This window comes from Salarias fasciatus, chromosome 22 (genome assembly GCF_902148845.1).
Source record: "Salarias fasciatus chromosome 22, fSalaFa1.1, whole genome shotgun sequence".
Taxonomy (NCBI): domain Eukaryota; kingdom Metazoa; phylum Chordata; class Actinopteri; order Blenniiformes; family Blenniidae; genus Salarias; species Salarias fasciatus.
In genome coordinates this window covers 7877954-7900802 of record NC_043765.1, presented here as the reverse complement: position 1 = coordinate 7900802, position 22849 = coordinate 7877954, and the positions used below count along the sequence as shown (strand labels likewise).

The following is a 22849-nucleotide window of genomic DNA, read 5'->3' as shown; positions in this document are numbered from 1 at the left end:
TCTTTAAGCAGTATCTTTCCCATCATCCATCATGTCTCAGGGAAAACATTTCGCACTCGGCGTTGACTGCTGTCCGCCAGAGATGTGTACTATTGTGATGTGACGGCAGAGCATGACTGTAGCCGGAGGAGGCGCCTCCCTGTGAAACACCACAAGGATGAGACGGGACAACACCAGGGAGGGGTGGGAGGTGGGAAACGGGGAGCTGTGTGTGTGTGTGTGTGTGTGTGTGTGTGTGTGTGTGTGTGTGCGCTTTTCTTTTACAATTCCTCTCTGACAGGGATTGTGTGCAAGCGGGCAGGAGAGAGGGAGAAAAGGGAGTGAACAAAACACTAAGCTGCCAACTCCTGTGGCAGCAGAGAGAGAGAGAGGGAGAGAGGGAGAGAGAGAGAGGAGGGTAGAAAGCCTGCCATTCGTACAGAGAGGTTTACATCCTCCAGCGTGGCGTCTGGCGGCTGAGCTGACCTTGCAGAGCTCAGACTCGGCTGTTCGGAGCGTCGGGCAGTGGCGAGCAGGGAGACCGCGAGCATGGATCCTGCAAGGTCCATCCAGCACGAGATCAGCTCTCTGAAAGGTACTCGCTCCACTTTTGCAGGTTTTGCTTCCTGAACGCTTGTCATCAGCATCAAACGCTCTCTCAGGACCGCCTTGTTTTCCCACAATCCCTCTGCTGTGAGGACTTCTCCAGCGTATTGATGCGGGCTCTGCAAAGAGAAAGTTCAGTTTTGAGCGTTTCAGTAACTGGCAGTCAGAAAGAGGAATTATAATCCCCTGCTCCCGCCCGCTCGCTGCATTTTTTAGTGGATGAAAAGCTTTTGTGTCCCTTTTGTGTCCCGTCGGGACCACGGCGGTTAGAGACCAGAGTCCAGGGCAGCGATTGTGCTGAGATGGTGCGTTTTATGAGGCAGCGTGTGAGATGCGGGTCCTGCAGCATGCGGCACGCTGAATGCGTCTGCGCCGGGAGCCGCAGAGCGGCTGCTGCAGAGAGGCTGCTGCATCGCCGCGGTAACGGCAGGGACTCGGCCAAGTGCTGCCCTGCCCCTGAGTCAGGGATGGGGCTGTGGGTGCGGGTACCGACTGATCATCTGGCTGTGGAGGGAACGTCTCATGTGTAGCTTTTCTCAGTGCTCATATATAGTGTTTACACCCCGGAGTGAGCCCCTCCCACCTTCACCTGCTACATGCTGTCTGTCTCAACACTTTACTGCACACCGGCATCACAAGAATCAGAAATGCATGCAGGGAATGTCTCATATTGAATTATTTATTCCTTACTGATGTAATCCTACTTACTAGCTGAGACCCAGACCTTTACTATGTCTTGTTCTGGATAGAGATGTGTCAGAAATAGTATAATAATAAAGAGTAGAGAATGATGGAATGTGTTTATTTCGAGCAAGGCCAAAGTTGAAGGCGAAAAGGTGCAATGACAAACACAAGAAACACATAAACAAATAATAAGTTAACACACATCTAAGTTATGTTCATGCAAATATACTGTAGTTTATGGATAGAAAAGTTTTTTTTCATGCACCTGTATGAAATGATTTAAAAAAAAATCTTCAGGGAAAAAGTCACATACAGTATTGAGACACAGTGGAATGCTCTGAAACAGGAAATCAAAGAGTGCAAGACAATTGACATTTAAGAAACATGAAAAAAAAATCCACATTGGATAAATGTGAAGATGAACACTAAGTTGTTGCGGGTGAAAAATTTGATTCAGTGAAAATGAGTTTTTGAGTATTGTAAATTTGTATCAGTTTAAATAATTTGTATGTAAAGGGGCAGATATGATAAGATTGTTCTTCTTTCTGCTCCTTTTCTTTTGTTTGTTTTGTGTCTAAACTGATGACATTGACGTATTTTCATCATTTTTTGTTTTTGTGTTGTTGCTTTAAACGAAAGAAACAAATAAATTAACTAAACTAAGTTTATTAAGGAGTCTCAACCAAATTTTCAAAATATTTTTACTTCTGTAAAATCAGCCTGAACTGCAGATCAGTTCCTCATCTGCTCATTGTTTGCACACATGATCAGAATTTAATAATTTAAAACCTGTTGGTCCAAAAATCTGACACAAATGTGAAGAGTATGCATAAAGAGCAACTCCAGATTGTCTGATAAATGTGTTCTTTTACAACATTTGGCACAAAGTGTCTGCCTTCTCCAGTAACCATGAGGAGTTGTCCTGGTGATGGGAAATGTGGATACTGCACATTTCTTTCATGTGTTTCTGACTTTGCATCGTAAAATACCATAAATAGACAATAGTTGCATAATTAAAGTCCTTCAGTCTTTATTTTCAGAATATTACTTGCCTTCATAATGTGTGAAAACATTTAGCTCACTAGAAAATGTTTTGTTTTTTTAAGTTTTTACTTTACATAGCCATCATTTTGGCTCTTGTTTAAAAATTTCAGTGGAGTTAAAGGAATCTAAGAGCGCAAGTCTGCTTGTTTTTACCGAACTGACCTTTAGGTTATAAAGCACGGTGTCTTTTAAGTCATTTACATGTGTTTGATTTGCAAAACTAGCTTTGAGCAAACTGTCGGTTGCAACTTGGCATCAGCTGCACTTGGATAATTTATTCAACTTCTGCTTCTCGCGTTTTTAAACTCACACCCTGCAGTTACAGTCTGCTCTGCTGGGATCTGCGTCCTCACTCTATCGACCTTGTTCTACAGCTATTGAATTTGCTGTGCTTGTTTCATTTGATTCATTAGATGATTAAACTGGGTGACATTTATAGCAGAAGAAAACCTCCAATTCAAGGAGACGGGACCCGGCCCTGCTGGCGAGAGCGGTCCAGACCAGTGAAGAGCCTCTTTAAGGGCTGAGGTTTGTCTGTATTGGCCTGGCAGACTGTGGCAACACTTTGGAGGAGTTTTCCATGTGCCGAAGGCCTTTAAATGATCCTGGAGAGGAGATCTGAAGGTCCATTGGGATCGGCGGAGAATGTTTTCCCCGGGGCTCGGGAGACAAAAGCTCCCTCGCTTCACTGAGCGCTCCCAAAGGAGTTACTTAATTTGCTGGAGTCTGCTGCTGCTTACTCAGTCAGACGAGTTCATTTGTACGCACGTCGTCACTTCACGACCATTACTCCCATTGTCGCTTTCTTTTTTTGCTCAGACACTCGGCTCAGACTCGGCCTGCTGATGGTCTGTCTCTCTCTCTCTCTCTCTCTCTCTCTCTCTCTCTCTCTCTCTCTCTTTCTCTATATGTGTCGAGACAAGCAAAACCAACAGTGAAAGGTGACCTCTGTGACCTGTTAATAACAGCAGTCTTCACCTAGGAAGACACGGCGCGGCATTCCTGTCTGCCTTCCCTCTTTTTACCAACCCGTTCCTGGCTGTGACTCAAATATTTGGAGAAACAATTTTAAGTCCTAAAAAGCCGCACTTGGCAAGATCACTAAATCCAGAAGCGTGAGGATTTTAGATGTTCACTGACCCTTGAAACAGATTTTTTTTTTTTTTTTTTTTTTTTTTAAGATTCTACTCCACAGTCATTAATCCGTGGAGTGACTGCTCTCATTAGTTGTTGCAAATTTATTTGTGTGTGTGTGTGTGTGGTTTGAAGTAAGCATATGAAACATGGCCAGCAGCCAGAAGACATGGACTTTGATAATTGATTGATTGTTGTTGGAGTTATTTGTTGGGTAAAATTACATATATATATATATGTTCTAGTAGCTGATGTTATCCTGTTTAATTTGATTTGTAACATCTATTTATTTGTGTTTGAGTGTCACGTAGTTTTTTTTTTTTTCTTTCTGCTCTTAATCAGAGGCCTTGTTTTTGAAAAGGTTCTAATCTATTGAAAGTACAGCTGCCAAGCCAAACTCATGACATTAACTCCTGCCTCACACTCTCGAGTAAATCTATTGTCAACTGTTTTGCATTAGAATGCTATTTTCTTACATGTCCTGGAGACTTCTGGTTTAAATTCATGGCAGGTCTTTGTGTACATTGTGCAACCATCACAGCCACCACTGGTTTTGTGGTTATCTAAAAAAGATTAGGAATTATTTTCATTAGAATTGAACTGTATGTACAGAACAATACCCAGAGCCTGACTTTTACCTTCCACACCGGCGTTTGATCACTCCTGCTGTGTCTGCGGCTCTTTGGCTCTGTGCCGGAGTTTCTGCCGACCCCTTTATCTGTGTGTTTTCACAAATAGCGCTGTGTTATGATTTATGCTTTCTGAAGGTTATGTGCTGGTGAAAGAGGAGCTGTCAGGTTCAAACCCGGTACGTCCAGTTAGAGAGGGGGTTAAAGACAGGGGCCCCTGCGTTTGACCCCAAAGAATTACGACCTTACACAAGTAAATGACTCAAAGGCAAAATGGCTTTCTGACATTTGGAAGATTCCTTTGCTAGTAAGTTGCAATCACTGCAAAAAGATCGAAAAAGACTTTTTTTTTTTTTAACACTAAAGTTGATCGTTACTGAATGCTTCATTGTTTTGATCTGAAATACACACAAAGAAATTGAGAGAAAAAAACATTTTTTTAAACATATGTAAAGAGTTTGATGCAATAATATAATTTTTCTTTGACATTTTTAAAGATACTCATGAATATCACCTGCCACATGTGGCTCTATGGTTCAGACTGTCTTTCAAAGTGACTCTTATTTTGCAGTTCAAGGTGATTAATGTGTCACTGAGAGTGAAGAATTGGTTCAATGGTTTATGATATATAAATATATCCTATCACTGCCTCCGGCATGCCGCCTTTCACTTCAGCTGATGAATGTCTAGTTTTTCTAACGCACCTCTGGGTGAGCGAACCAGGCTTAAAAAAAAAATTGAAGGAACGTCTCAGAAGAAAAAATCACAAGTTTCATTCATGTGGACGGACTCGTTCGTGCTTTTACTGTCAACAGCGCTGGTTTACCTGCATGTTTGAAACAACTAAAAAGTGGCTTTGAAAGCTCTAAAACATTAATCACTGATGTAGAGGCTGTGGGGTAAAAGAAAGATTTCTTTAAAAATGAAAAAATATGTAATCTAATCAAAATTGTCCATAACTTAAAATGAAAAATATAAAGCATGACATGTGTGTATATATAAATTGGGTGTTATCCTGAGGTTTTTGCAGAAATAACTGCCTGCTGTTTCCAGTTCATTCACTTATTCCATACACAATTACTGCAAAAGCACTTTGGAATTTGGATGAGCTGACCTGTTTGATCAAGATATCTCTTTTATAGAATCTGAACACCAATGGCTCTGCAGGCCTGCTGAAGGAATATCTGAATGCTTTTTAAAAAAGTCGTTATTTTTCATCCCCATGTATGCTGTATTTATTAGAAATAAAGTTGTGCCTCAACTGTGTTAGGAAATAAGTCTGATATCAGGAATAAACTAAGTTCCTATGTTTACACGTCATTCTGTTTTGTTGTAATGTGAGTCTGCGGTCATTCAGCATGATGGATTTTATTAATGTCTGATTGTAATTAGCTTTTATTTCACATCACTACTCAAAAATCAAATGTAATTGAGATTTTCACGGAACGCCCTCGACCTCTGAGGCTTTATCACCACATCCACACTAATACGCTAGAAGTGCGCGAAACTCAACCAAATTTGACATTTCTGAAAATGAACAAGTGTTCTCTAAAGGTTTTTTCAACATGTGTATCTGCAGCCCTGCTCTGTGTGATTTCTGCTGATCAGGCCGATGTCTGATCAGTGGCTTTTCTCTTCTGCTGCATTTTGTTCCTGCCAAGAAATCCCCTCATGAATCTGTGTGTGTGTGTGTGTATGTGCGTGTGTGTGTGTGTTCTGCCAGGTTGTAATACTTTAAAGTGTCGAGTGACTTCCTTCATTCACTGCGTGTTGGATGCTGCTGATGCCCACATCCTGTCTGTGTCTCATGCACTGAGATGTGACTTTTCTGATCCCGGGCAGCGTCGGTGTTTAGTAGCTCTCGGATGCTTCAGGCGCTATTCGAGCTGCAGGAGTCGGTGGGCGGCGATGTTTCAAATATCTCACCTATTTCTGTACAGCCAGGAGGAGAAGTCACTGAAACCCTGTCATGATGTGCAGAGACGCAGAAGTAAACACCAAAGTGTGTGTGCGTGCGTGCGTGTGTGCGTGCGTGCGTGTCTCTGAGCTTATTGTTTTGGTTTTTACAGCCCACAGGTTTTCTGTTTTGGTTCAACTTTCCTCAGCTTTGTTTGTCTTTACGTTCAGTAAAGCGCTGATGAAGTAAATTAGCTTGATGTTGTTGCAACAGCGCAGATGTTTTAATGTATGATAATGAGTTATTATGGTACAGCAGGAATGAGCAACAGTGATGACTTAAAACCTTCAACCTCTCACAGGAAGAAAGGGTCACCTTGAACAAGGATGTATGTAGGAAGCAATGAATCACGTTGGCATGAACTGTGCATGGGTTCAAATATATAAACTGGTCAAGATGAGTCCGTGATCAACATGAGAACTTTTTATTTTGAGGTGTATAACTCAGTGTGTGAGAGCATAATCTGGAGTTCTTTGGCCTGCGTGGCTCAATAATAGTCCGTTTAATCCTGTTGGAGCTGTCAGTCATGCTGGTTGAGAAGTCTGGCCTCGTTCCCGACTCCGTGTCCTTTAACTTCTGTGATGAGATTACTTAATCTCATTAACCTCCAGTTTCCTGTAATTCAGACGTCCGCCCGCCTCCGTAATTTGACACATCCTCTCCAATCTTCCACTCCTTCCTCTAATCCTCTTCATGACGGCGCTCTTCATGCTTTGTTTGGTCAAAGGGGGGGTCAGGGGGATTGAAACCAGGTGGCTCTCCTGATGAGACATGCTTGAGCTTTACCTAAAGTGACCAGGAGGGGGCACTGTGAGTGAAGCTACTGGAAATATCCTGACCTGGTGGAGGCCATAATGAGTCTGCACTTGAGTGCTATTAAGACAGGTTGTTTTTTTTTTTCCAGTTATATTGGGCTTTATTTTTCTTCAGCTTTGCTGTGGTCAAACTATTCGTCTCTGCGTTGAGCCATTAGAGCCTCTTTCTGTCTGCAAACTGTTTTGTCCTGAAAGAAATGTTGTTTCAAGTTAAACCCAACTTTTACAGTATATTTCTTCCACTGTTAAAATTTGAAGGAGTGTGTTTTGAAGCTTCATTTTCTCTAACTGTGCTCATTCTGTTTCTCTTTCTCTCTGTAGGTAAGTTGCTGTGGCTCCTCTCTGAAACTCTTTGTGGCGTTGACTTGCTCCCGGGTGACAGCTGGAGGCTGTAGGGTGAGAAGATCAAACACGCCACACATGATGCTGTCTGGTATCGTTCTGACTGTGTTTGTTTTGGTGTCGCTCCTCGTTTCTGATTCATTTTTCACTTGTTCCGCTCCGTCCTTCAGTGTGACTTCAGATGAAAGCAGCTTTTCACTCCGGATAATGGGTCACTTGTAACACGCCGCTGTTGTTTTCTGTGGTATGAAAAAGCTGCAGGGTATTTATCAACGTGTCTTTTTGCTCTGATATAAAGCCAAGAGATTTATCCAAACCTCATCTGGGGTTAGAGATCACGTCTTTCTGGTTAAATCTTCATCTCTTTTCAGAGAAGACCAACTCACATGTGCTGCTCAGTCATTTCTTTCAGTCTGAAGAATCTTTTCTTGTCATCAGTCTCATATTTATCATCATTAAGAAATATTTAGTTTATTGAAAGATACTGAAGAATAAAAACATCAACACACTTTTTTAAAACCCCAGAAAAAGTCAGTGTTGTCCCCATGAATATAAAATCTATTTTACTTAAATGCCCCCATTTAAGTTTTCTATATGTACTATACTGTGAAAAAATTAATTTTGCTATGAGAGTTGTATTCCTAAATCACCTGCATTCAATCCTATCTGTCATTATTCATTAAATTGATTTAAATGAACATATTTAAGTGAATAATGATCAGCACAGCTTTCCAGGGAATAGGAAATGCTACTACTGTCCCCAAAACACCAAGTTGTCAAAAACAGAGCTCACAGTGATTTTTAATAAAGATTATTGATAGTTTTCTTTTCATATAAGTGCACGCAATATCTGACAACATGCAACTCACAGAAAATTGTTTGGTCCTAAATATACTTGAAAATCTAAAAATACTCAGTCTGTGATGATATATTAATTCATTGATAGACAGAGTGTGTAGCGCTTGATCTTATGTAAACTTTAGTAAACAGTATTTTTGATGTACAATCAAGTGAATTTTCAAAATTATTTTCATTTCAGTGTTTCTTTACTGCGCTGCGCTCGTGATTCACTCTGATGTCTGAGTTGGTCAGTAATAGCGGGTTCTGAAGCCTCGGTGCTTGTGCCATTTTCAGAACTAGCCTGGCATGAGGTGCAGTTATAAAAGCTGCAGGAGCTGCTTTTGTCCGCCAGCCCTCACCGCAGGCGGAGCGGCCGACGACAGCCAGCGCGGCGCCCCGCCGTACCAACGGGAGCGCCCTCTTTTAGTTTGCCACTTTCTCCAAATCAGATTGTGGCTTCTGTTGTGCGTTATTTTCCGTGGAGGCTGTGAAGTCTGGCAGTGATCTGGAGAAAAGGTTGGAGGAGATGGAGAGAGGAGGGCCGAGCAGCAGCGCAGCTCCCAGTCAGTGGGGTTATTTTAAAGCAGCTCCATTCACAGTGTGTCGTGGTGGGGTTTATGAGGAGGACAGGCTGATATATGGGGCTCCTCTAATGGCACCACACACACATCATGCTGACAAAGTGGCTGCAGAGCTTTTCCTATAGTACAGAGTGAGTTATAACTTCAGGAATCAAAGTGCCTTTGAGTTTTGTCCTTTATACCTCGGTGAATACATGGATCCCTGTAGATGCATCCTCACAGTGACTACACTGTTCCTGGTAGTGACTGCGCGTTTGAAAGTTTTAAAAACATCAAGAAAATGACTGAAATTAAATGATGAAGCATCTGCTCTACATGAAATCTAATGTATTTCTGGTAAAAATGTGAAACTTTCCAATTCCAATTGCTGTGACTAAAAGTGTTGCCTTAAAATAAATTAGCATTGTTTGTGGCATTTGCCAAAATATGCTGTAAAAGTATTGAAATTGCAAAACACAGTTGGAGGACTTGTGTGAAAAGTTGTCACTCTGATGATCGATCAATGAAACAAGGCTTCTTCTGCAGCGTTTGGGTTTTTGAGAATTTGCATCTGCGTGTGCTGGTTGTGTTTTACGTGGAATGTTTCTTCAAATGTGCAGATCGATGCTCTTGGTGTTTTTTCAGGTGTTTCTGTTCAGTAACTCGTAAAACTTGCATCTCCAGAATGATGTCCAACCCACACTGCTCACATCAAATCAAATGTTTTTTATATATATATATCATTGCCCAAACGTTTGGGGTGGTTAGTATGAGTGTTGCTGTGATGGGCGGCTGAAGCTTCTTGGAAGAGTGTGTTTGTTGTGAGTGTTGCCAGCGGCGATGGTATCACCTCTGACCACGGATCTATCTCCGCACTGTATTCACTCATATTTCGAGCATGTGTCACGTCTCCATGGCGACGGGCATTCCTGGCCAGCCGCACCCTACCATGGGTTTTAGATGAGTCACTGCAGTGGTCAGACACACACACACACACACACACACTCATATTCGCCTATTTCCTTTTCCTCTATTGCAACACTACGTTTCCTCCTAAGCACTAAATTATACATGATCTGCTGATTGGATCTGGCAAACTCTGGCTAAGAAAGAAGCACATTCATCCATTTGCTTTTCAAATCAGCCATTTTAGATCTGCGATCCCCCAGATTGAAGTTGTGCCCCTTTGCTCTGAGCATCCTCTAAACTGAGAATACTTTGAGCTGCTTTGTCCGCACTGTCATCTTAGTCGCCTGAGGATTTTTCTCATAAAAGCCTTTGCGTTTTTGTTTTTTTCTCGGATTACGGTTCCCTGGCCATCCATTAGCTGCTCATCGTATCAACCATTTTAGCTTGAATCCCTAAAGCATGCTCATCTTTCAAAGCTTTTATACTAAACAACATTTATTATCTGAGTGGTTCCTGCAGCGCCAGCTGGGACTCTTTATCCAACAACTTTTCTTTGATTTTGTACATTTCTAGATCTATTATTGCAAATATAATCACATACATGCATTCATATATAGACATATATTTCAATTTTATTTTTATATATTGCTATATACTCTAGGATATGTAGTTGTTCATTTTTTACTACTTACTTGATTATCATATGACCATTTGATGGTGGTTATATATTCAAGTTATCAAGTTATACGCCATTCGTGGACAATTTTAGGATAATATTATCACTTTTCCAACTTCTGCAGCCAATTTGATTCAAGTTTGGCTTCCTGGTTTCCAGTGACAGTCACATTATACATCAGTAATGATCACTCCATCGCAGAGAGATACACCATCACACACCAGTAGCATATTTTAGGATTATGAGTGGAAAAAGACCAGACGATTTCAGCACATCCAGATTAAAAGTTACATAATAAGCTCTAACTCACACCCAGTGATCTTTTCTTTAATGACGGACTTAGTTTGGAAGAGTTGCAAATGTTTTCATCCTGTTTTTAATGACCTTACCAACAGCAATGCCCTTGAACGCTCCAAATAATCAGAGACGGTCTGAACATCACCCTTCAGTTACTGTCTGCAGTTTGCAGCAAATATTTATTCTCTGTTGGATCCGTCAAGATCCCGCAGCTCTCAGTCTTAGTAGCCTATGATTGTACATGGATCAGCTGTGATTTAAAGTCAAGAAAGGTCCACATTAAATCACTTGTAGGGTTTTAAATTTGCCGTACATGTGGTTGACAGATGTTAGTGTGAAGTGAAGAGAAAATCAAGCCACAGTTTTTCACACTTAGACAGCTGTTGTCTTTTATATCGCTGCAGACAGAAATGGCCTCAGGTCTTTGCTGAGCGACATCTTGGCTGCGTGTTCGACCTGCGATAGTTGCGAAATCTTTCACCTATGTGAATGTATGTGTGTGTGCGCGCACGCTTGTGTGTGTGTGTGTGTGTGTGTGTGTGTGTGTGTACTGTTTACCCAACACGTCCACATTTTCCCACTGCTCCGTTTTTCCAAAATGCTAAGATGCAGACTTTAACGACTTGGAAGACGACCATGCTGCCTAAATGACTCGCTATAAAGCGAGTCCTGGAATTCAGAGGCCACTTTATTTGCCAGCGGAGTTGAATGGGTTTATTTTGATGCGGCAACTGTCACTTTGGGTCGCCTTCGTTCTCCCGTCGTCTGCCACGTCCACCATGGCAATGAGCTTTCATCGTGGCTTAAAGAGGACCACAATAAACCAACTTCTTTATTTATATCCAGGCAGAGGTTGGGGGGTACGGACTGTTCTTCACATGATCTTCCATCTCAGAAGAACTTGAATACTTTTTTGTTTGTTAGTTTTTTTTTCTTCACCAACCCATTTGTTGTTTTTTTTTTGTTTGTTTTTTTTATTGAAGTAGTTTTTTGTACTGTTACTATGCTGGCATGGTCAGACAAAACAAGACCCAAACACACACTCAGATGGAGTCCTTTCACACAGGTCTTTGTTTATACAGGAGAAGCAGGATTTGATACACATGGGAAAACTGTCCGTCTGATACATGGAGACCGTCCAAGACTGGTCAGGTAACAGGCGAGGGTCTGGATACGATACTGTGACAGGAACAGTGGTGGCCTGGAAGTCACAGAAGCAAACTTGAAATTTAGAGTTTGCAGGTTTGAATCTAGCTCGTCTCTGTAGGTCCCTGAGCAAGACTCAGATTGCCGTCATGCTGCATCCTAGAAACAGAATAGGTCAATGCAGAAACATGGAATCTCCCCAAGACGATTAATAAAGTAAGACTAGTTAGTTTTTTGTCAGTACCCCTCACTTACATTTGCAAGAAATCAACCGGCAAATGAAAAGATGGAGGATGACATGCAGGGAGTTTGCGTCAACAAGCCACAGCCAACACAGTCGAGGGTGAGAGAACACAAACACACCTGACAGGATTGGAGAGGTGTTGGAGGGCAAAGCATTCCACAAGAATGCATGAAAAACATGGCATCAAACAGGAACAGTGCAAACCAGAACCAGAGAAAGAACCCGAGCAGTGAATCAGCAGCTTCTCAGTCCTGATCTCACTCACTCCTCCAACTCGAAGTCATCTTGTCCTGAATTCACTGTGGCTGCGATACATTACCGTCCTTCTGCTAACATTACTTTACTTTCAAAGTACCTGTGCACTGGTTCTAAACACCAAGACTAGTTATGAACGTGGTGTTAGTGGAGGCCAGACGCAGTGAAGGGTTTTACTCCTTTGATCTCCAGAAGGTTTCATTTTTCTCCACCTGTGGTTCTTTTTTCTTGGAGGTAACCAAACAAAATTCTGTTGTTGCCGCTCTTTTGTTTGATTTGACGCCCCAGGACAGGCAATGGAGACCACATGGAGATAAAGCCGGTTCAGGGAACCAGCTCCACCCAGGCCCTCCGGTTTCTGATAAATCACAGTGCCACTAAATTCCTGCCCTGTGAGAGATGTGCTTTCTTCTACCAACAGAAGTATCTGTTCTGCCAAACATTCGCAGTGTATCAGTGCCAGCCGAGCAGAGTCGGCCGTGTTCATGATTTGTGATTTGTTCTTCCAAATATCTTCACTTGTTTCTTCAGTTTATAATGAAAATACCAAGGAACTGGCAGAACTTCATTCGCCCAGTATGAACCTCAGTGGATCCTCATCTGGCACAAATATTATCTGCAGTAGTTGTTAAAATGTTGCCATGAAGGGTGTGGTGATCTCCATCTGCAAAGGTCACAGCGTGAAACAAGTTAACAATACCAGGAAATCTTTTAACTACTGTACCCCTCCCAGGCTTTATGTTTAAATGTTAAAAGTCTGAGTAAAACTTTGGAGCAGTATTTATTATCACCCCAAATGGAGTTATTGTTATGAAATATGTGTTTTGTGTTATTGCCAGCGACTTACCTAAAACGTTTCCCCAGGTTCAGCAGGAATCCATTTCAAATTCATTGTCTGATTAAAAAAAAAAAAAAAAAAGACAAATGAAGAGTAAGGAGTTATAAAGCAGTTTTAAATGTTTCTTTTCCACACAGTAACACTGAATAGTTACTGAAGAGTAAAGAGGCTGGTGAAGGAGACCAAACCCAACAGAGAGAGATGCTCCATCAGTTGGATAAACACTCCAACTCTGTGATGCCCAATCCATAAAGTATCATTAATGAACTTTGATCAGATAATCAGCACTTTGTCTTAGCTTTGCCGGTGCAGTGGGGCTGATATGTCCGTGTCTTGACAGTGTTATCTGAGATGACAGAAAAGTTACACTGACTTTGACTCTTCAGGATCCTCAAGCCTCCAGTGACTTTATCAAGCTGCTGTGTTATGCCTGAAGTCAGCAACACATCTATAAATAGACTGACGGAGGAGTGGAGAGTCTGACCAGCACATCAAACCAGCTCCATCAGAGGATTTGGGGGATTTTTCTTTCTTTTCACAGGGAGAACTTGCAAACATAGAAGCATTGGAAAGTCTTGACGTATTTTTGCGTCACGGTGAGAATATCATGTGCTGAAGTCTCACTGGAGGCCTTTCTGTGTTCGTATTCCCTACATGCACCGCTCTGCCAGATGTATAGCCGCTGTATGTGCAGAGTTTTTCTTTTCTACGTGGTGCTCTGGATCATCTGGAGCTCTGAAATGCTCTGTGGAGGACACCACCAGATGTGCTTTACAGGCATGTTACTTAAGGAATAATCGCTGAGCCATGCAGCTGTCGGAGGGGGTGGATGGGGATACGTAAGGAAAAATGAAGGGAAAAAAGCCACCGTCCCCTGCAAACATTTTCCAAACCTCCCGTTTGTATTTTTAACCCTGTGAGCAGCTGTGGTCCTGCTGGACTCCATGATGCTTTCCACTGTCGGGCACAAGACGTTGAGTAACAGCAGCTTGAACACTGGCGCAATTGTCTGCAGTTTTGGGAAGAGGAATGACTTTATGGTTTTCCATTTAGGTTTGGCTGGGTTTGTGGTGCGGGCTGAAGGACAAAGAGTGGAGACCAGAGATTATGGACTCTGGTGGTTCTCTCTCAGTGTGTGACCTTTCGGTTTAATCCATTGAAAAGACACATTAAGACTTCTGGAAAGAGTGAGTTACAGTATATTATATTGTGTACTTTCAGCAGTTTTCATATTGTATTCACTCAAACCAAGTTGTTGGGAAAACACACAAATGTTTCAGACTCACCACAGTTTCGTGTTGTTCTTGTGTTTGGTAGCTCCCTCCTCGGGCCCGTTGATGGTTCAATGCCGAACATCACTGCTCCATATCTTCATGTTTTATCTGTCAACTCCCTTCCTGCATACAACCTTGTCGAAGTGGCGCATGTGCCGCATACGCTGAGATTCTCTGTGGATGAAAAGGTTTAAATCTGTGTTAAGAATCTTGAGAGGAACTGGATTTATAACTGACTGCCGTCCCACATGACTGAGTTTCAGTCAAACACACCTGATAGTATTTCTGATCTTCAGTAACATTCCATGGAACATAGTTTGTAGTATTTCTGTGTATTTTCCTTTTTATTGGGTCACTCAAAGCTCCTGAACATGAAGGATAAATCAGAACATGTAGATGATCTTGAGCTCCAGATGCAATGATTCATGGTCTCATCTTATTAGAGAAATCTCTCCTGTTAACAGTCCTAAAGTCTTATCACGTGTCCAGTTTGTGCTCTGACTGTGTCGCTGTCTGACAGAAGGGCTTGACAAGAAGCAGAAAGCTCAGAAGATCCGGACCAGCTTCACAGAAGGCTGCAGTTTCCTCCTCCCGCTCCGTTTCCTCCTCTTCTCTGCGCTGCAGAGCTTATCGAGGCGTTGCTATGGCTGCTGCTGTTTTGGAGATCGAGATAGGGATAATTTGATCTTCTAACGTTGCATGTAATCGTCCTGTCAGTTTCCATGTGGCCAAATAGTAACAGACTGCCAATTAGGTGTAAACGTAGTGGGCTGTGGCTTGTTTGATGAGCAGTCAATAGATTTAGGAGTTTAACTAAACCTGTTTCTAGTTTAGAGCAAGTAAATAAGACACATGTAAAATTTCAGCAGTTTTTTTTCTATTTTGTTTTCAATAAACTCAATAAAAATCATATTCAGACCACCTGGACCCCGGGTAACTAAACCCTTTTAAACCCTGCAAGAAATACAACTTGGAACAATAAACACGGAGTCAGTGTTTCTGTGCTCTTTCTCTCCATTTAGGTTCAAATCGTGCATTTTAACAAAGCTCCACATTGTATATATAATGCATTTAGTGTAGCTTTATACGTTTTGGATTTGCTCCTTGAAGCCAGCCATTGGCATGTTATAAATGTTTACATATTCACTGAAACTTGACCCTGGAGCTCCATGTTCATCCATCTGCTGCTTCTGTCAGACTGAGACTAGCAATCACTCGTGATATATGGGTTTTCCGTACGAGTGCAGGCACAGAACAGGCAAGTATTTATAGTCTATACAAGCTCTACAATGCACACATCCAGTGAGTTCAACACCCAGCGGGCAAAGTTTTCCTGAGCTTTATTGCATTGTGGATTAGTTCTGATTATAGATAGGAATGTAAACAAATGCATATAGATGAGACAAGACCTGAGATATTGACTTCAAGCAAACAACACATTGGCACTTATTTTATAAACTTGCATGTTGTCAAATTCTACACACATTTTCTAGTTTTCTCAGTTCACAAGACACTATTCCACTGGGATTGTACTGTATCTGCAGGATATACATGTTGTATATGGACGTAGTTCATTCTGCCATCTGCTGGAGAAAATGTGATCGACTTCATGTGAACCTGATGTTCAGCAGACTTTATTCATCTTTCAAATTTAAACCAAAAAGCAGGATTTTGTATTGTGGCTGCTATTCTGTTAGTATTTATCACCCCCTTCATATTAAGCTGCAGATGATTATTGTGGGCAGGTTTTTGGTCGTCTCACTGCACTGACCAGGAGAATACATCCTGCATGATGACTCTGCATCATATGAAGCTGCCAGCCCTCTACCTTACCACGCAGTCTGCCGGGGGAACTTTTCCGTTGTCAGGACTGATCCGTGACTCAGCAGAGGCTGGGAAATGCGAGTCCAATTAGGCCACACTCAGCTTTTCCTGACCACGTCTCCAGAAGAAGGGCACCGCGGCGAAGTAGTCCACATGAGAACATCTGTTGCCAGTTGCCACCTTTCATCTGCCCCCGTGGTTCAGCCCAGCCTTCAATGAAACAGAAACTCCAACATTTTAAAAGACCATACTGTCCTTGAATGGGATTAGCCACCGCAGAGCACAGAGCCAGCGATCTGCTGCTCCACACCCCAAGACTATGTGTTGAATTTTCACTTAGTGAGTCGAAATCGACACAAATCCACTGGTGCTGCGATGGAGATGAATTTTACTAGAGACTTCATGGAGGCTTTGATTCAACACGGCCAAGGTAGGATGCTTTTCTCATATACAGTTCAGTCTTCTTACCAAAAGGTGTCAGCACAGAAATGCTTTCTGCTGGCTCTCGGTTTGTGTAACGGACCAAAGAGGATGGAGCAGGTTTGGGCGTGTCGCTCACTGTCGGTGTATCACGTAACAAAGGAGGACAGGGCTTCACGTCAGAGATTAATGCGACAGTCTTTTACTCCTTCTTCTCAGTGTTTTTCAGAGTTACACATTTCGTGTCCGGTTTGTTGTGATCACAGGAGCACAGCACGCGCTTATTTGGAGAAAAAGTGTTGAGGAAAGTGATAGTTTATATCTTTACAGTGGAGACATTGAGTTCAGACACCACCCACGCTGCCTGGCAGTGTCGGGGATCAGGTTTCCTGGTGTTGAATGCCGAGGGGTGTGGGCGGCAGGACGACCTCTCACTGGCTGCTCCACATCGCTCCTCACAAAAAATAGTTAATACATGACATCTCAGTGAAGGAGGGAGCCTGGTGGGTGAAGGAGTAATGCACAGATAACATACTTAAAGATAAACGGTGTGAGTTCAGTAACACGATGCTGGATTTTAGTTTTGCCTGCATGAATTTATAATTGTTATCATCATTGATTTAATTAAAAAAACAGTGACAGTGAATGATCCACCCTAGGCTATCTTAAAAAGATGCTCAAGTTGCAGGAATACAGTAAAGAAAAAAAATATTTGAGCAACTTTCAATTTCTTTAACAGGTCTGTTTTGCTTGAATTATTTTTTTGTTCTTAACTAAATCACTCAGTCCAAAAGCATCATTATTAGTCGAACTAGCTCTTGGTTAATATTTGGTTTAAGCATTATTCAGCACTGTTGTGTTATAATAAGATTAGGAAAATAAGACCCGACAGTAGAATTATGATCAACAACGCTGCCATTGTATCAAACTGAGTTAATGTGTCCAATATGTCGATGCAAAATGTCCCCTATCTCTCTGTCTGAGCGTTAAATTAAAGTCAGGGCTGCTGTGGTCGTGCAGACTCATCCACATCCTGTGTATCTGCGGCCGCGATACGGCCGTCTCCAGCTTCTTTTTGATCTCTTCCACAGAGAAGCCTTTGTTATGGTAGCTTTCTGGCAAAAGCCATGTTTTCCGCTCTTTGTCTAAATCCCGTTAAAAAATGTGTCCCTGGGAGTTTCCGAAGCATTGCGCATGGATTCAGTCCAGCGCGCCACAGAAAACCACCGGGCATGCGATGCAGTTTCCACTGAGGAAAGCCTCGCAAATTAAATCAAACTCGCAGCGCTGTCTACTTTTTTGCCTCCCCGCCGTGCCTCCGCTTCTCTGCCTCTTTTTCCTTTTTTCTCTCGCTTTTTTTCTGCTGCACGCCCCCCTGGTTCTGATCAGCACACAATGTCGTGAGGTCAGCCTTGACTCCCTGGCAGTTCTCTATTTTCTCTAAAAAGTTGTGGAGACGGTCAGAGAGGATGGAGCTGTGCTGCTGTTTCTGTCCAGGACCCCTTCGCCTCGGTAGGTTTGTCTTTTTTCTAGAAATATACATGTTTAGACTTTTCATCATGCACTCGAGGATGCTGCAGTCGAGGTTAAAATATGCAGAAGTGGATTTCTTGCAATATGCATGCCATCTGAGGACACTGCCACTCCCAGCTGTTTTTGAAGCCCGTAGATCAGAAGCATCTCTGGCATTCCTGTCATTCCTCTCTCGGATCTACCTTTGCTGGTGGTAAATGCTTGTAATTAAGGACTGAGGCAATTCCGCTTCTTGCACAATGTGAATTTTTTTACTATAATGCCTGGGTGGGAGTGTCTGAAGTATGCATAACAATATGGGAATTGTAGAGGAGAACACATACCATGTGAGGAAAAGTGGGAGTGAGCCGACTCCTCCCATGAAGGAGTGGTGGAATTAATTTATTCCAGACGTCTGTGCTGCTCCCCCCCTTTTCATTCCCTTTGCTCAGTCTTCTCTGACTTTATTAGCCAAATTCTTCTGCCAGTTTCTGAGCCTTTTGGGATTTGGTGAACGTTTCGAAACGGGGATCATGTAAGGTCTCGCCCAAAATGCTCTGCCAGCTCTCCGGACTGAAAACACCCACCTAAAGTGACCAATTTCGTCTTTATTGCAAGTGCTTGTGCTTCTGATTTTGGCGTTTGCAGGCAGTGTTAACCCTTAAGTCGTCAAGAGGATCAGTTTGGTAACTTCTGAGCATTTCTTTAAAACGATGAGTAATAAGACAAATCTTTTCTTTGCAACTATGACACAGCATTTGATCAAATACACACCAAACTGCAAGTGACAGTTTGTTCATTTTAAACTACAATTAATGCATTAAAGTCAAAATTGCTGATAAATTGTTTGGAGACCAGTGGTGTCCGGGAGTGTTAGGGGTGTGGCAACGAGACTGAATAACTTCTCAGAGAAGTCATTCTCATTTAATGACGTTTTTAACATTTTATGTGACTTTATTCAGTTTGGCACATCAGTAGATTTTATTAAAATAATTGATCATTTATTGTGCTATTCATATGAACTTAAAAAAGAAAGCAATATTCTGGAATATTTCTATCACATCCATGAGTTGCTCTTCATATTTCCAAGTTTTGTTTATTTATTTAGTATTCTGTAAAGCCTTTAAAGGTTAAATGCATTAAATCAACTCCATTCTAACTTTTATAGTTTATTTTAGCCCGCACAAGGTCTGGCTGTCCTTCTTTCTATAGCTTGACCCTCGTGCACATACCGAAGGCAGCCGGAGGTCTGGGTCGCATCGTCTATTTCTGCTTGCTTTATGGAGCCGGGGCGGCGTGCGACACCGCAATGCTGTAGATGTGTGACGGTGACACGAGCCTCGGTGTTGGGTTTCTGAGCGTCTGGCAGCACACCAGCTTAATAATCCCTCACCAGTGTCCTGACAACAGAGAGGCTGGCAGCGACGTGTCTGCCTGCGGCGTCGCGCTCGTGATCGTGCTTTTGACGTCTCGCCGGTGAAGCAAACAGGTGATGTGCCAGGTTTTTGCACCAACAGCTTCTCTGTTTGGAGTTAATGTGAGGTGCAAAAGATGTGTTGCCCAAGAAAGTGAAGCACTCAGAGAAGAATTGACTCGTGAACACATGGTGACAGCAGAGTCCTGTAATTACGGCAGGTTGACAGGGTTCAGCATGAAGCCGCTCGTAAAGTTTACCTGAAGATTCTTTCAGGGTTCTAACCACAGGTTTGATGCAGGGCAGAAGTAAAAAGCCCTTTGTGATTTATAAGAGAGAAATGCAGTTGCCGAAACACTTGCTGGTAAAGCAGAATCCAGTTAAATAAGTTTCTGGGAAACAAATGCACAATTGTGGTGCTGTCCAAGCATAAGGTAGCAATTAGGGGAACACAGTGAAGTTACATAAAGGGCTGATAGTGAGTGTGGTATTATACGAGAGGGAAAAATTAAATAGGGAGGCATGGCTTCGGTATAAATATTTGGAACAAGAGGAAGGGGCCGTCCTTCGGCGGTCTATGACTCATTAACCGCGGTGGAAAATGAGCTTCGGGAGGCAAAAGGAAATCTTATAGACTGGGTGAGTTGGAAACTTTGACACCGGGTTTCAAGGTGGATCTCTCTTGGTCCGCTTCTTATCAAAGCTGACACAAGTGTGTGTGTCTGTGCGTGTGTGTGTATGTGTGTCACACACACAGAACAGCCTCATATATTATTAACTCCTGCAGCGAGCGGGGAGAGCCAATCCCAGTAGGGCAAAACCAGTGGAGTCACTTGAGCCGTGGAAGAGGGCAAAACTTATTTTTAACTACGTCACAGTTGTGAGGTCGCTTGTGCTCGGAGAGATTCGACTCATTTGGCGAAAAGTGCAACTTTAAACAACAGACGGGAGCGAATATAGACAGGAAAAAGAGGCATTGTTGATGGTAAAGTACAGAGAGAAAGGGGGAGGGAGGGAGAGACAGAGAGAGAGAGAGAGAGAGATCAGCCACTTCTGCGAGAGCACTGAGTCACGGAGGACAGAGGAGCGGGAGGGGTGCGCTTTCCTTCTTCTGCCTCTTTTAAAAGTCACGGACAACTTGGCTGCGGCGCTTGTTTTAAAGTCCGGGATGGCACCACACCCCTAGGCGTCCCCCCCCCCCCCACCCTCCTCTCCCCACTCCTCCTCCTTCCTCCTGTCCAACACTCCCCCTCACCTTTCACCCCCCGCGCCCCAGCCCTCCCACCTGTCTTCAGAGCCTGGGACTCTCCACTTTGTACCAGGCCCGATGCCGGCAAGCCCCCCTGGAAATGTGTTCCCAGCCCTGGTGGTTGTGGGACACATCGTTACCTTAATCGTTGTTTGGCAGTTGAGAGTGCGCAAGAAGCAAGGTAAGAGAGGCTCGAATGCTGGAGTTAAGTAGGTCTTTTTTCTGTTCGGATACTTTCTCGCCGGTGGTCCGCATCTGTCGTCTCCGCTCTCTCTCGTCTCGTGTGTTTTCGTGGCGCTCGCTCCTCTCTCTCTCTCTCTCTCGCTCCTCTCTCTCTACCTCACTGCCCCCCTCTTTTCTCCCTCGCAGTCTCGGCTTCCTGTGGAGTGGCGATGCCGCGTTAACCCTGTAAATGCTGTCTCAGATGTTATGACGTAGAGAGAGGTGGACTGTTCTTGTGGGTGTTTTGGATTGATCAGCGCTCCGGCATTCACACCCCATCTTCAGCTTCACCTCTCCTCTGGGTTTTTCTTTCCTCGAGGCTTTTAAAGTCTTTGTCTCTGCAGAGACCTGGCTGCACTCGTGTTTTTCCTTTGAGTTTAAGCTCCCGGCTATTCATAGTACTCTCCTTAAGCCTCTGTTACCTGTGTATTGTTAATAGGCTTGTTCAACCTGTATCTTCTTGGCATAGATTTTCATTGTTAAACTGAAAAGTCTGTCCTCTTCAGACATAAGACTTCTGATCTCAGGGGAAAAAAAAACAGACGGTGTGACCCGACTACGCAGCCTGAAGGTTACCTGCAGCCACCTGTGCCTTTAATGTCACAGGAACGCCAGGCAAGGCTCACTGTGCTGTTGACACAGCCTGTCAGACCGGCGGCTGTCAAACACCTCTCTGCAGGCGACACACCCACAGGCAAATTAAAGGATCTCTTCCTGATAGTCTGCAAAAACAAGCTTTAGTCTGGTGATATGAGAAACCTGTTTGGCTACGAGGCACTTTGAATAGTTCAGCTTGTCGCTTCAGTCTAAAACAATGAAGCAGATTGTCTAACGACCTGAATGAAGCTAAAGTCAATTAACATGTGAGTTAACTGTTATCTTCGGTAGTTTTTTTGTTGTTTCACCAAACTTTCGTCACAGTCCCCACCCGTCTGACTGGTGTTGCAAAGCGCAGAAACCATCTGGAATTAAGTGAAGGACACACCTTGAGTAAATAAGAGTTTTCACAACATTTCTGCCTTTGTTATGATTGGATGAATCACTTTTAAAGTCTTGCCAAAGCCTGAAAAAACTGCTTTTTAGAAAAGAAGGCAACTATGCAGGGGGCTAAAGTGCATGTTTCTTCATAAACAGATAAACAGATTTAATTAAATCTGCACATCGTTGATGTCGTTTGACAGCGTGTGTGCTGTAATCTGCGTGCGGCTGAAGTGCTGATCAAACAGAGGTTGCGCGGAGTGGTGGTTTGCCCGGGAAACTGTGGGCAAACACTGCATTGCAAAAGTAGGCCATGCATTATCTCCACCTTCTGTCAATATCTGGTTGATTCACATTTGAGGAGATGTGCTCTCAGCTCTTCATTTGCCGCAGTGCAGACAAAGTTACACCCTGTACATCAGCAATGATCGGGTTCCCTCTTCCCAAATGTCTGCCACTGCATTCGTGACGTCACTTCGACAGAGGAAGGAGTTGCCGCGATCGATCTCAGTCTGTTTGGAAGCGTGATCATTGTTTACATTACAGGTTCAGTGGAAACTGAACATGCTGAGGCAAGGTAATAAGTCGGTCACTTGTGTAAGTTGACCGACAGTTTGCTGGAGCAACAAAGGTGCCTTTGGTGGGGGTGAAGGTGAAAGTAGGTAAAAGGGATTTTCCCCAGTGCCAGGTTTAAAAACAGCTCAGCGAGCAGCACACATGGCGGCTGGCTGAAAGGTAGTAAACTCGAGACTGAGGACGGTGGACTGTGTATCCTGGATACAGTCATAACAAACGTTCGTGCGGATCCTCAGACCCTGAAAGGAATCCCTGTGCTGTATGACTGCACAGATGATTGAAGAGTCACTCTGTGTTTCTGTAAATCATGAACCATTGTCAACTCTGTTGGCTGCTTCTGTTCGTTTTGACCTTCCTTTAGAAACGCTTTGATAAGTCTCTTGTTGAATCTCACTCCTCTCCTGCTCCCAGATTTCATCTGATTA

At 43.2% G+C, this 22849-nt stretch overlaps 1 long non-coding RNA gene across 1 annotated transcript; it reads right to left on the bottom strand.

The window, feature by feature from the left end:
• Positions 1-11539: 11539 nt before the first annotated feature.
• On the bottom strand, positions 11540-21026 carry LOC115409649 (uncharacterized). The gene is made up of 5 exons (XR_003934006.1): positions 20789-21026; positions 16063-16263; positions 14242-14403; positions 12965-13012; positions 11540-12781 (listed from the first exon to the last, which is right to left on the bottom strand). It is a non-coding gene; the product is annotated as an uncharacterized LOC115409649 (long non-coding RNA).
• Between the last annotated feature and the right edge of the window lie 1823 nt (positions 21027-22849).